We start from the raw sequence: 10,646 nt of genomic DNA on the forward strand, positions 1-10,646 counted from the left end.
TGTAACTAATGTAATTTCTAGACTATAGTTAACAACAGTGTACTATTTTTGTAGCAAAAGCAAAGATGGTACTATATTAATGCTAAAAGAAAAAAAAAAGAATATGGGGTTTGGTTTTGTGAGACATGAGTATGATTGATAAAGCATTTTTTTCTCTTCATTTTTTTCATTAATAAGGAGACCTTGACTATGTCATTTAACTTACCTATGTTGATTTATGTTTCTTTCTGAATACTATCTAGAGGGACAATTAAGTTAGTAGTTGGAATTAGATGAGATAAAAGTGCCTGGACAGAACTCTTTAGGAGTAATGCTCCCATAACTTGTTGATCTGCCTTTTTCTGTTATTTTGTTTGTTTTAGTTAGAAATAAAGTTATTTGAAAATATGCATATGTGTATGTGTGTGTGTGTGTGTGTGTGTGTGTGTGTGTGTGTATAGTAAATGCCCCTGGACTGAGGGAAAACACCAGCAGTACCCAAACTACCCTCTAGTGGCAAAATTGGGTAACTGCAGAGTTCCTATAAAATGTTTTATGTTAGATTGTGAATATGCAATATTAGTTTAAATCACAGTTTAAAGAATAATATTATTAGTTGCATATCCCTATCTGTAGACTTGAGTTAATTTCATATAAGGGTGATATTCTAGAACTGTAAAATTTTTTTAAAAACTGGATTTGTAGTAATTCTGATTTAACAAAAAGCATATTTCAGTATTTTTGTCCCAAAGTTTTCAATTCAAAAATGTATTATTTTATAAAACCTAATTTAAAATACTGGAAATTTTTCTGTTAAAAGACATTTAGCCTTGACAATTATCTCACATTCAAAATACACAGAAAAATCTGAAGTCACTATATGTTACATAAAAGTAAGTTATATCTTTACATTTTCAAAAGCTGTTTTAGAAGTTGAAGTTAAACCAACTACTATTAATGGTCCCCTTTAAACACTGTCTGCTAATAATCACTCATCCCTTTTTACATCTAGCATTTAACAAAGAACCAATTTTTACTTTCAAAACATGTGACTAGCAAATTATTTAATTAAAGGGAAATTAATGAAAATTTTATTATCTTAATGCAATTAAAAACAAATGTTCTTTTTTTTTAAGATTTATCCCCCACCCCACCCCCCAAAGTCTGCTCTCTTGTGTCCATTCACTGTGTGTTCTTCTGTGTCTGCTTGAATGCTCAGTGGCCGGTGGCACTGGGAATCTGTGTCTCTTTTTGTTGCTTCATCTTGCTGTGTCAGCTCTCCATGTGTGCAGCGCCACTCCTGAGCAGGCTGTACTTTTTCTGCGTGGGGTGGCTTTCCTTGCAGGACACACTCCTTGTGTATGGGGTTCCTCCATGCAGAAGACACCCCTGAGTGGCATGGCACTCCTTGCACACAGCAGCACTGCGCATGGGCCAACTTACCATATGGGCCAGGAGACCTTGGGTTTGAACCCTGGACCTACTATGTGGCGGGCAGACACTCTATCAGTTGAGCCACATTCGCTTCCCAAAAAAAAAAAATGTATTTTTAAAGTGTTTTCACATAGGGAAAACTAACAGGCCAAAAAAATCAATATTTTGAATAAAGTAATCTAAAACCATAAACATTAAAAGTATTCTTTTCAGTGCATTTATAATAAGACTTTCTTCTGTTTTCAGATTTTTAAGGACAGAAAATTTCCTGTTAAAATGCAAATTCTAACCTCTTTATATTGTTCATTGTATTGTTATAATTAAAAAATAAACACAGCTATAGTAAAAAGACTTACCTGGTTTTCTAGTCTTTAATCAATAAAATCAATAAATGGGAGTGATGTGGCTCAAGCAGGTGAGTGCCCACTTCCCACATGGGAGGTCCCAGGACCAGCACCTCCTAAAGAGACAAAAAGCAGACAATGAGCAAACCATAATGTAAACCATAACGGAACCACAATGGAACCATGGTTAGTAGCTATGTTTCAGTATCTGTACATAAGCTGTAGCAAATATAACATGAACATGTAAAAAGATCATTGCTGGGAAAGGGGTAAGAGGGTTTGATACTGGGTATATGGGAGTCCCCTATATTGTATTTGTGACTTTACTGTGATCTAAAATTTTTTGTAGACATAATAAAAAAAATAGGATGTAGACACCGAGGAAGGAATGGAAAAGATTGCCTTGCCACTGTACATACAGGGCAAACACCTATTACAGTGATGAAAGGCAAAATGTCAAAAACAAAGTTTTATGATATTTTTCATGTTTTAATACCCCAGTTTATTTTTTATTTTAGTTTTTCTAAATTATTGTATATTCTATTTCTAATCTTTAAACCTATCATTACTATTTCATTTTCCTACTAATTGAACTTGGCAATACATTGGGCTTCATTTTTTAAGAAGTTTTGGAACACAGAAGGGTTCAGCTATTGCAGGGGAGGAGGACTAGTGTGGGGTGTCATTGATAGGCGATGCATGGGTGGGAGGGAGTTCTCCAGGGCATGTATATAAGGTAATAAATATGTTTGGATATTCATTGGGTATTGTCATAGTAGGTAGAGTTACACATGACAACTGAGAGAGTACTGAGTTCCCATCCAGGGGAGCTCTGTCACATTCCCCAATGGAATAGCAACAATGCCCCAAGTGCAAGGGCAAAGACCAGTGAAGAAGGATGGTCCAATGATGGGCCCTTGATACTGATGACTATGCTTATGAACCCATGTGCTTGAAATTTCAACTAGGCCTAGAGCTGCAGAGTGTCTAAGAGTTACCTCCTGAGGGCCTCCATGTTGCTCAAATGTGGCCACTCTGTAAGCCAAACTCAGCATGTAAATGCATTACCTTCCCCCCAGCATGGGACATGATGCCCAGGGATGAGCCTCCCGGGTGCCAAGGGATTATTAACAATTACCAGCTGGTGATGCAACTAGAAAAAGACCTTGAATAAAAGGGGGAAAGGGTAAAGATGAGTTTATATGGCCAAGAGACTTCAAAATAAGTTGGGAGGACATCAGAGGGGTCGTAATTATGCTTGTCTCAGCAGGATCCCAGAGACAGCCAAATTAAATTCAACCCCAGGTATTGGTGCTCCTGAGGGCTACAGAGACACACAGTTTCTATGGCCATGACAGATGGCTCTAGAGTTCAGTGCAGTGGACCCTACTTTGGAACTTGTGCTCCTGAGTGTGATGGAGTTGGGCTCTGATGTGACCTCTCTACACATGCCTCTTTTGTCACTCTTACTGAACCTGTGGTTGACACTGGGGTTGGCGTATGCTCAGGAGACTTGAATCTCTGGACTGTCCATGTGCCAGCTGGGCCCTGAGCCTTAGCAGAGTTGCAACGCCTAATCTCTGGTTCATTGGACTTACCCAGGTCAGCTAAGAGGGAGATGAGGATGGTCAACCACCACACCAGGGAACTGAGAGAGTCTACAACTGCAAGCAGGAGATTCCCATCCATCAGCCATGTGGGATCTAAGCCCCCTCATGATTTAGAGGTGGAGTGGACATCACCATCCCAGGGGCCTCAGGATGGAGGAATAAAATATGGACTAGACTGGACTTACTGGTATTATACTACAGAACTATTGTGACTCTAGGAATGGAAGAAATTGTATCACTGATGTGGAGCTAGTGGTCATGGGAGTTGCTGAGGGCAGGGACAGGGAAGAAGATGTGTGATATGGAGGCATTTTCAGGACTTGGCATTGTCCTGAATGATATTGCAGGGACAGATGCAGGATATTATATACCGTGCCATAACCCACTGAATGTACTGGGGGATAGTATAAACTACAATGTAAACTATAATCCATGTGGTATAGCAGTGTTCCCAAATGTATTTGCTAAATGCAATGAATGTGCCACAGTAATGAAAGAGGTTGTTGATGTGAAAGGTGTGGAGGGTGGGGTGGGGAGTAGGATATATGGGAATCCCTTGTATTTTTAATGTAACAATTTGCGTGGTCTACGTATCTTTTTAAAAAGACAATAAAAATAAAAATATAATGGAAAAACACATCTCCCCAAAAAATGAGCAGACAATAAATGCAAACAAAGAGCAAAAACAAGCAAAACCAGATGAGGGAGTCATCTTGGGGTGTTGGAAATCAATAGAAAACTTACAGAGCCTGTCAGTACAATGTAAGAAGGTTTGTTTGGGATCTGTTTGCATTTACTTTTGCAAATGGAAGCTAGAATTGCATAGGCATTTAAAAAATACAATAGAAGAGAATGAGTAAATGTATGGAAAATATATGGTTTGGCACATGCTGACAGTACTTTTTCCAAACCAGGACATATTCCTTTTCACAATGGTGTTCATCATGAGCATCTTGGTGGACAAGTAATATGGTGAAATAAATCACATAGAAATAAGGCAAAATGTGATTAAAACCACATGGGAAGGGATGAAGCCAGGACCATGAGATCACCCAAGTAATTAGGGTGGCAAACAAAGCCCCACCTTCCAGAAACTAGAAGACTTTTTCCTGTTGAAGTAGAAATCGTTTTTAAATGTGCAAGGTACAGATCAGAAGGATTTTCCTGGAATGCATTTTTCTGAGAATTTGCACATTGGAAGATAACATATCTACAAAGTTTTAGAGCAATAATTAGAAAAGTAACTGGCCATGACACTTCATTTGGATGACTAACTAAATAAAAGGCTTGGACACTGTAGGTAAATGTAACCCACACTAAATCTCCAAAAGCTAGCATGAGTCCAAATCCATCACGGACAACGTCCATGGTGGTCAATAAACTTCCTCATCTGAAAAAGCATCCACCATGTATAAGAGCTGGAAACTGTTAACCAAAACAATTGCTAAGGATGCAGCAGTATGGTTCTGTAATTTCATCTCAGCCAAAAGCATCACCAAGTTAATAACCACCCATCCAGAGGTAAATGCTCTCAAGTCCACAGAAAAAGCTGCCAGTGCAAACTGAAGGAAATGATTGTACACATATTGAAGTTCTATGCCCAAAAGAGGGATGCTCCGATGACTGCAGATGTAAAGATAAAAGCATAGAATCCATTTAATCTATACTTAAGCCATCCTCCATTAATGAGAGGAGTTCCTTCTCCAACCTTTCCAATTGGCAGTAGGTAGAATCCCAAAACTCTGGTTTCCCATAAATCATACAAAGCTGGCAAAGGACAGGAGAATTCAGAAAATTGGGGTCTCCCTGTCTACTCATCAACAGCAACAGGAAGAGGAAAACAGGCAGGACAAACATGGTGAGAAATGTTCTCCTCCAAACTCTAAATCCTTCATCTCCTGGGTTGTCACTTAGAAGGTGCTCAATGATGCAGGTCCTTTTATAATGATTTTTTCCTTCCTTATAATCTACCTCTTTAAATTTGATCTCTTCTCTTTTTGGGCAAAGGCTATACTGTGTAGATATATAACTACTTTCTTGTGGAAAATGTAATAATTCCTGCATGATTTTGTGAGATGTCATGCCTTTCTATGCATTCAGGCTCCCCATTATAGCTACTGACACTTTTTCCAAAGGGCTTCAACACCTTTTTAAAGCTGAAGAAACCTGGAGTGTATTATAGTAGATGGGAAAAGAATCAACATTGAAACACAGATATTTAGATTAAACAATCAGTGCTTCTTGTAGTTCAAGTCTGGAATGTCATGAGGGACGAGGTTACTGTTAAGCTTATTAAAATATCAGAAGTAGAGGTTTATTTTTTTTCTCTATCATTTGAACTGTCTTTTTTTTTTTCCTATCTGGATTAGCTGAAGCTGTTAGAAGCTGAGGTTTGTCTAGAGTCAACCTTATAAAATTAATAAGCTCAAACACAGTGTAGGATATGAGAATCATTGCTAAAAGAAATGTGTTATTTACTGGATTTAATGAAAGGAAGGATAAAATAGGTATAAGTAATTTAGAATTCTGAGTTGCTGATTATAAAGCACAGCCAAATGAGAGAAAATCAACATTAGCACAACGAACCAGCAGCCTGTTTTTAATGGGCTTAAAACAGTGATTCTCAAGCTAGGAATCCTGACCAGCAGCATCAGTATCACTGGGGACCTTATTAGAAATGCAAACTTCTTGACTCACCTCAGAGCTACCAAATCAGGAACACTGCGGGTGGAGCTCAGCAATTTGTGTTTGAGCAAGGACACTAGATGATTCTGATTCTCCTAACAGTTGAAGTTGGGAAATTATTTTCCATAGCATTTCTGCACATCTCAAATCAGTTTTAATTCCAGACTCTCTTTTCAAGGATGTATGTATTAAAAAACAACCTTGGAAGATTAAAGATCGTGTTTCCTTCTGGGCTAAAAGGCAGATTTGTTCCTACCAGTATAAGACAATGTCTCTGACTCAGGAGTTTCCTGTCTTCTGCCTACACCTAAGAAACTGTGGGACACGGACTTGGCCCAATGGATAGGACGTCCACCTACTACATGGGAGGTCCACGGTTCAAACCCCAGGCCTCCTTGACCCGTGTGGAGCTGGCCCATGCTCAGTGCTGATGCATGTAAGGGGTGCTGTGCCACGCAGAGGTGTCCTCCGCATAGAGGAGCCCTATGTGCAAGGAGTGTGCCCTGTAAGGAGAGCCACCCAGTGCAAAAGAAAGTGCAGCCTGCCCAAGAATGGCGCCGCACACACGGAGAGCTGACACAACAAGATGATGCAACAAAAAGAAACACAGATTCCCGGTGCTGCTGATAAGGATAAAAGTGGTCACAGAAGAATTCTCAGCAAATGGACACAGAGAGCAGACAACTAGGGGGTGGGAGGGAAGAAGGGGAGAGAAATAAATCTTAAAATAAATAAATAAATGTGCTTACTATAGACTTTATTATGACATCAGTTTGTTATGACATCTTAAATTGTTTTACAGTTTATTTTAGCTATAATTTAATGTTCTTGATGAGATTTTGGAGTCATCTGCTATCATCAGGAACCCAACTGAAAACTACTTCTTAGGGTGGGTTATTTAAATAGATAATTAATCTCATCTATTTTTCTATTTTTTCTTCTGAGTGTTATTTTCAAAAGAAGTTTCTAGAGTGGCATCTTGATTATATTACCTTTCCTTATTTGGCTTAGATTATATATGGCTTTAAAAATCTGGTCTCTGAGTAGACTCTGGAGCCAGCTGAGACATGGCAAAGCAGATGAGATTTGCATCCAGAAGTTCAGGTCCCTTTCTGCATCTTCTAGCATCTTCCTTTCTTTACTTTCTTCTTGCCCCCATTCATTTTTTCTCACTCTAATTTCTATCCTGCATTTCTCACTTCCATTCTCTCGTACTTTCAGAGAAAGCTTATCTTCAACTGGCATTTTTCTTTCATCAGATTTCTGGAAACCAGGAACTCAGATAACTGGTATTACCCTGAGTAATATTTCATAAGATCCTCAGCACCCATTCCATCCTTAGATATCTCTAAACATTTTAAATTTTCAACTCAGTGGAATTACCTTATGTCAGCAATGTACAACAAAAAGAGAAGCATGCTGGAACTAGGATGTATAATAGATTGTGGGTCTGATAATGCTAATTGTATGACTTTTACCAAAGTATTCAATCTCTATGAACTTTAATTTCCTCACTTGGAAATTGATGGAATTAGAGCAGAAAAGGCTTAGATCTCTTTTCATTAAAAAATGCAATGGTTTTTAAAAATATGAATCAGTTCATTTCCAGCAGGTTTTAGATTGCTGCACAGTTCTCTGTTCACATATACCTAGTATTCACATGAGGTATACACATAGGTATAGACACCTACTTGCAACCCCTCTGTATTAGTCAGGGTTCTCTAGGGAAACAAAATCAACACGGGATATCTGTCAATAGTAAGAGATTTATCAGAGTCTCTCACACAGCCGTGGGGATGCACAAGTCCAGGTGCTGCAGGCAGGCTGCAACCAGGAGCTCCAATGAAAGTCCAATGAAGATTCTTGATGAGTTCTGGGTGATGTTGGCTGTCCAAAAATGAGCTGGAAAATTCTCTTTCAATGCTGGAATCACTTCCACTTTTAAGGGATTGAACTCATTGGTCACTTATTGCTAATGGCAATCTCCCTGTTGATGTAATTATAACCAGCTATCTATGATTTACCACTGCAGTAAAGTCAGTTGTGACTAAAGTCAATAGATGCCCATGTATTACAGTTAGTCCAGTGCTTGCTTGACCAAACAGCAGGGTACAGTTACCTGAGCGAGTTGAAACAATAGCCTAACCATCACAAACCCCCCAAAAGTAAGAATTTTGGAGAGGAATGTGAGCAACAATACAATGGTTCAAGCTAAGAGGTGTATTTGAGGCACCGTGAAGAAATAGTTTGACTGTGGGGAAAGCAGTTAGTTTACATCATTGGAGAGGTTAAAAAAAAATCCCAAATTTAAAAAGGATTTTGAATGGAGGGGTTGAAATCCTAAGACATGCTGTAATAATCTTGAAAACATTATGCTCAGTGAAATAAATAAGACACATAAGGACAAAAATTGTGTGCTATCACTGGAAGAGATGATGAGAAATAGCAAAGGTACAGAGATAGGAAGCAGATTAAGAATGAACATAAAACTTTCATTATATTAATTTCTTTTCACTTTGTATGAACTTGTGTGGCACAAAGATGAACTGAGAGTGGTAGTACAGTGATATCATAGGACAGAAATGAAACAGAATGGGTCTGGATGTTTTGCCATTGGCTCACTCTAAAGCTTTTGTTAAACACTCTCAATTCTCTAGATCTCAGGTCCTTCCTATATTAAGGAATCAGACTCCCTCAGAAGGTTTAGCTTTAAATTTCAATGACTGGAAAGCAGACTTGACCCAGTGGATAGGGCGTCTGTCTACAACATAGGAGGTCTGTGGTTCAAACCCTGGGCCTCCTTGACCCATGTGGAGCTGGCCCACTCTCAGTGCTGATGGCGCAAGGAGTGCTCTGCCACGCAGTAGTGCCCCCGGTGTAGGGGAGCCCACGCACAAGGAGTGTACCCCATAAGGAGAGCTGCCCAGCGCGAAAGAAAGTGCAGCCTGCCCAGGAATGGAGCCGCACACATGGAGAGCTGACACAGCAAGATGACGCAACAACAACAACAAAAAAGAAACACAGATTCCCGTGCCGCTGACAACAACAGAAGTGGTCACAGAACACACCGAATGGACACAGAGATCAGACAACTGGGGGTAAGGGGATGGGAAGGGGAGGGAAATAAATATAATAAATCTTTTAAAAAAATTTCAATGACTGATTTATATTTATGATTCATTGATATAATAGCATTTCCTTTTAAAAAACATTATTAATATTCTCTTTAATTTGTTCTGAGACTATATTATCCAAATCCTTCACTTTTTCTTTCAAATCTTGCTCCTCACATATTTTTTAGTCTTTATATCAGTTCGATGACTGTGGAACTCTAAGGAAAAGGAATATATGTATTTATATATTTATCTCTGATGGTTGCAACCTTTGTATGAGGGATGAATAAAATAAATTCAGCCAGTGACTGTATGGTGTGATGTTTCTGATAATGGGTTTAGTCAAATTGCCTGAACTAGTATCTGAGTTACTGTATTTACTACATGTGCTACCTTGCACAAATTATTTACCCATCCTGCTTTGTTTCCGCATCTACATAAATGGATAACAATTATCTCCATGTCATTGGGTCATTGTAAGGATTAAATTACATAATGAATGGAAAGCAGTTAACATGGTACCCAGCAAGCCTGTCATAATTACTGAGAAGCAGTCTACATGGATTAAACTACCTGGCCCCAACTGCCTTTACCTACCAATGGTGGTGCCCTGGGAATGGCGAACATAATATAGCTTCTGCTATGCAGTTTTCTTTACAATGAAGTTGATTGTGGATGGAAAGTATGTACAGCCATTTCATCAAAACTGCAAGGAAAAAAAAAAAGACAAAATTAAACCAAATATATTTCCTTTTATAGTTTATAAAGTTCAAATGTTAAAACTAAGGTTCCCTTTCAGAAATGGAAAACTAGATAATCTAACATTGCTGCTTATAGACCATGTAGTGAGTATCCGGTGTCCTTTGAGGTGGTTTCTTATGGAGAACTGATGTTGTTTCTGAAGCATAACATTACAGCTGCAATTTAATCCAAATAAGATAGTATCTGTATGTGGGAGTTTTTTCTAACCCTGAAACTGCATATCAGATTTAATAATCATTAGTATGCTATGTTCCAGCGCCACTTAATATGAACTGTTCTCTCTCTATTCTTCACAAATCAGCCAGAATGATTTTTGGCAAATGGAACTTGGATTATGTCTCTCCTCTATTTAAAAACTTTTCAGCGGCTGCTCATTACACGTACAGTGAGCTCCACATCACACCACAGCCTACACTGCTCTACCTGACCTGGCCCTTGTCAGCATCTCACGTCTTTCTTTCTCACTCCACTGGAGACACTGGCTGCCTTACAGTCTCCAGACTATATTCTCAGGGGACTCTTGCTCCTTTTGAAATCTGCAGGGGAGAGTAAATTTTCTTGCTTTAACCTTATTTTTATATCTATTTTATTCAGGAATCTCCTAAAAGTGGGTACTGAGATCAAAAAAAGTTTGATGGAAAATCTATACTTGGAATTTAGTATATGGAAGAACCAAAGAAGGGTTTGAAGAGAAATCCCTTCCTTCTCTTCCTGCAGTG

At 38.7% G+C, this 10,646-nt stretch overlaps 1 pseudogene; it reads right to left on the bottom strand.

Annotated features, from left to right (window-relative positions):
- Positions 1-4,160: 4,160 nt before the first annotated feature.
- On the bottom strand, positions 4,161-7,297 carry LOC101418347 (delta(14)-sterol reductase LBR pseudogene; annotated as a pseudogene).
- Positions 7,298-10,646: the final 3,349 nt, after the last annotated feature.

The sequence above is a fragment of the Dasypus novemcinctus genome, chromosome 6, assembly GCF_030445035.2.
Source record: "Dasypus novemcinctus isolate mDasNov1 chromosome 6, mDasNov1.1.hap2, whole genome shotgun sequence".
NCBI classification, from domain to species: domain Eukaryota; kingdom Metazoa; phylum Chordata; class Mammalia; order Cingulata; family Dasypodidae; genus Dasypus; species Dasypus novemcinctus.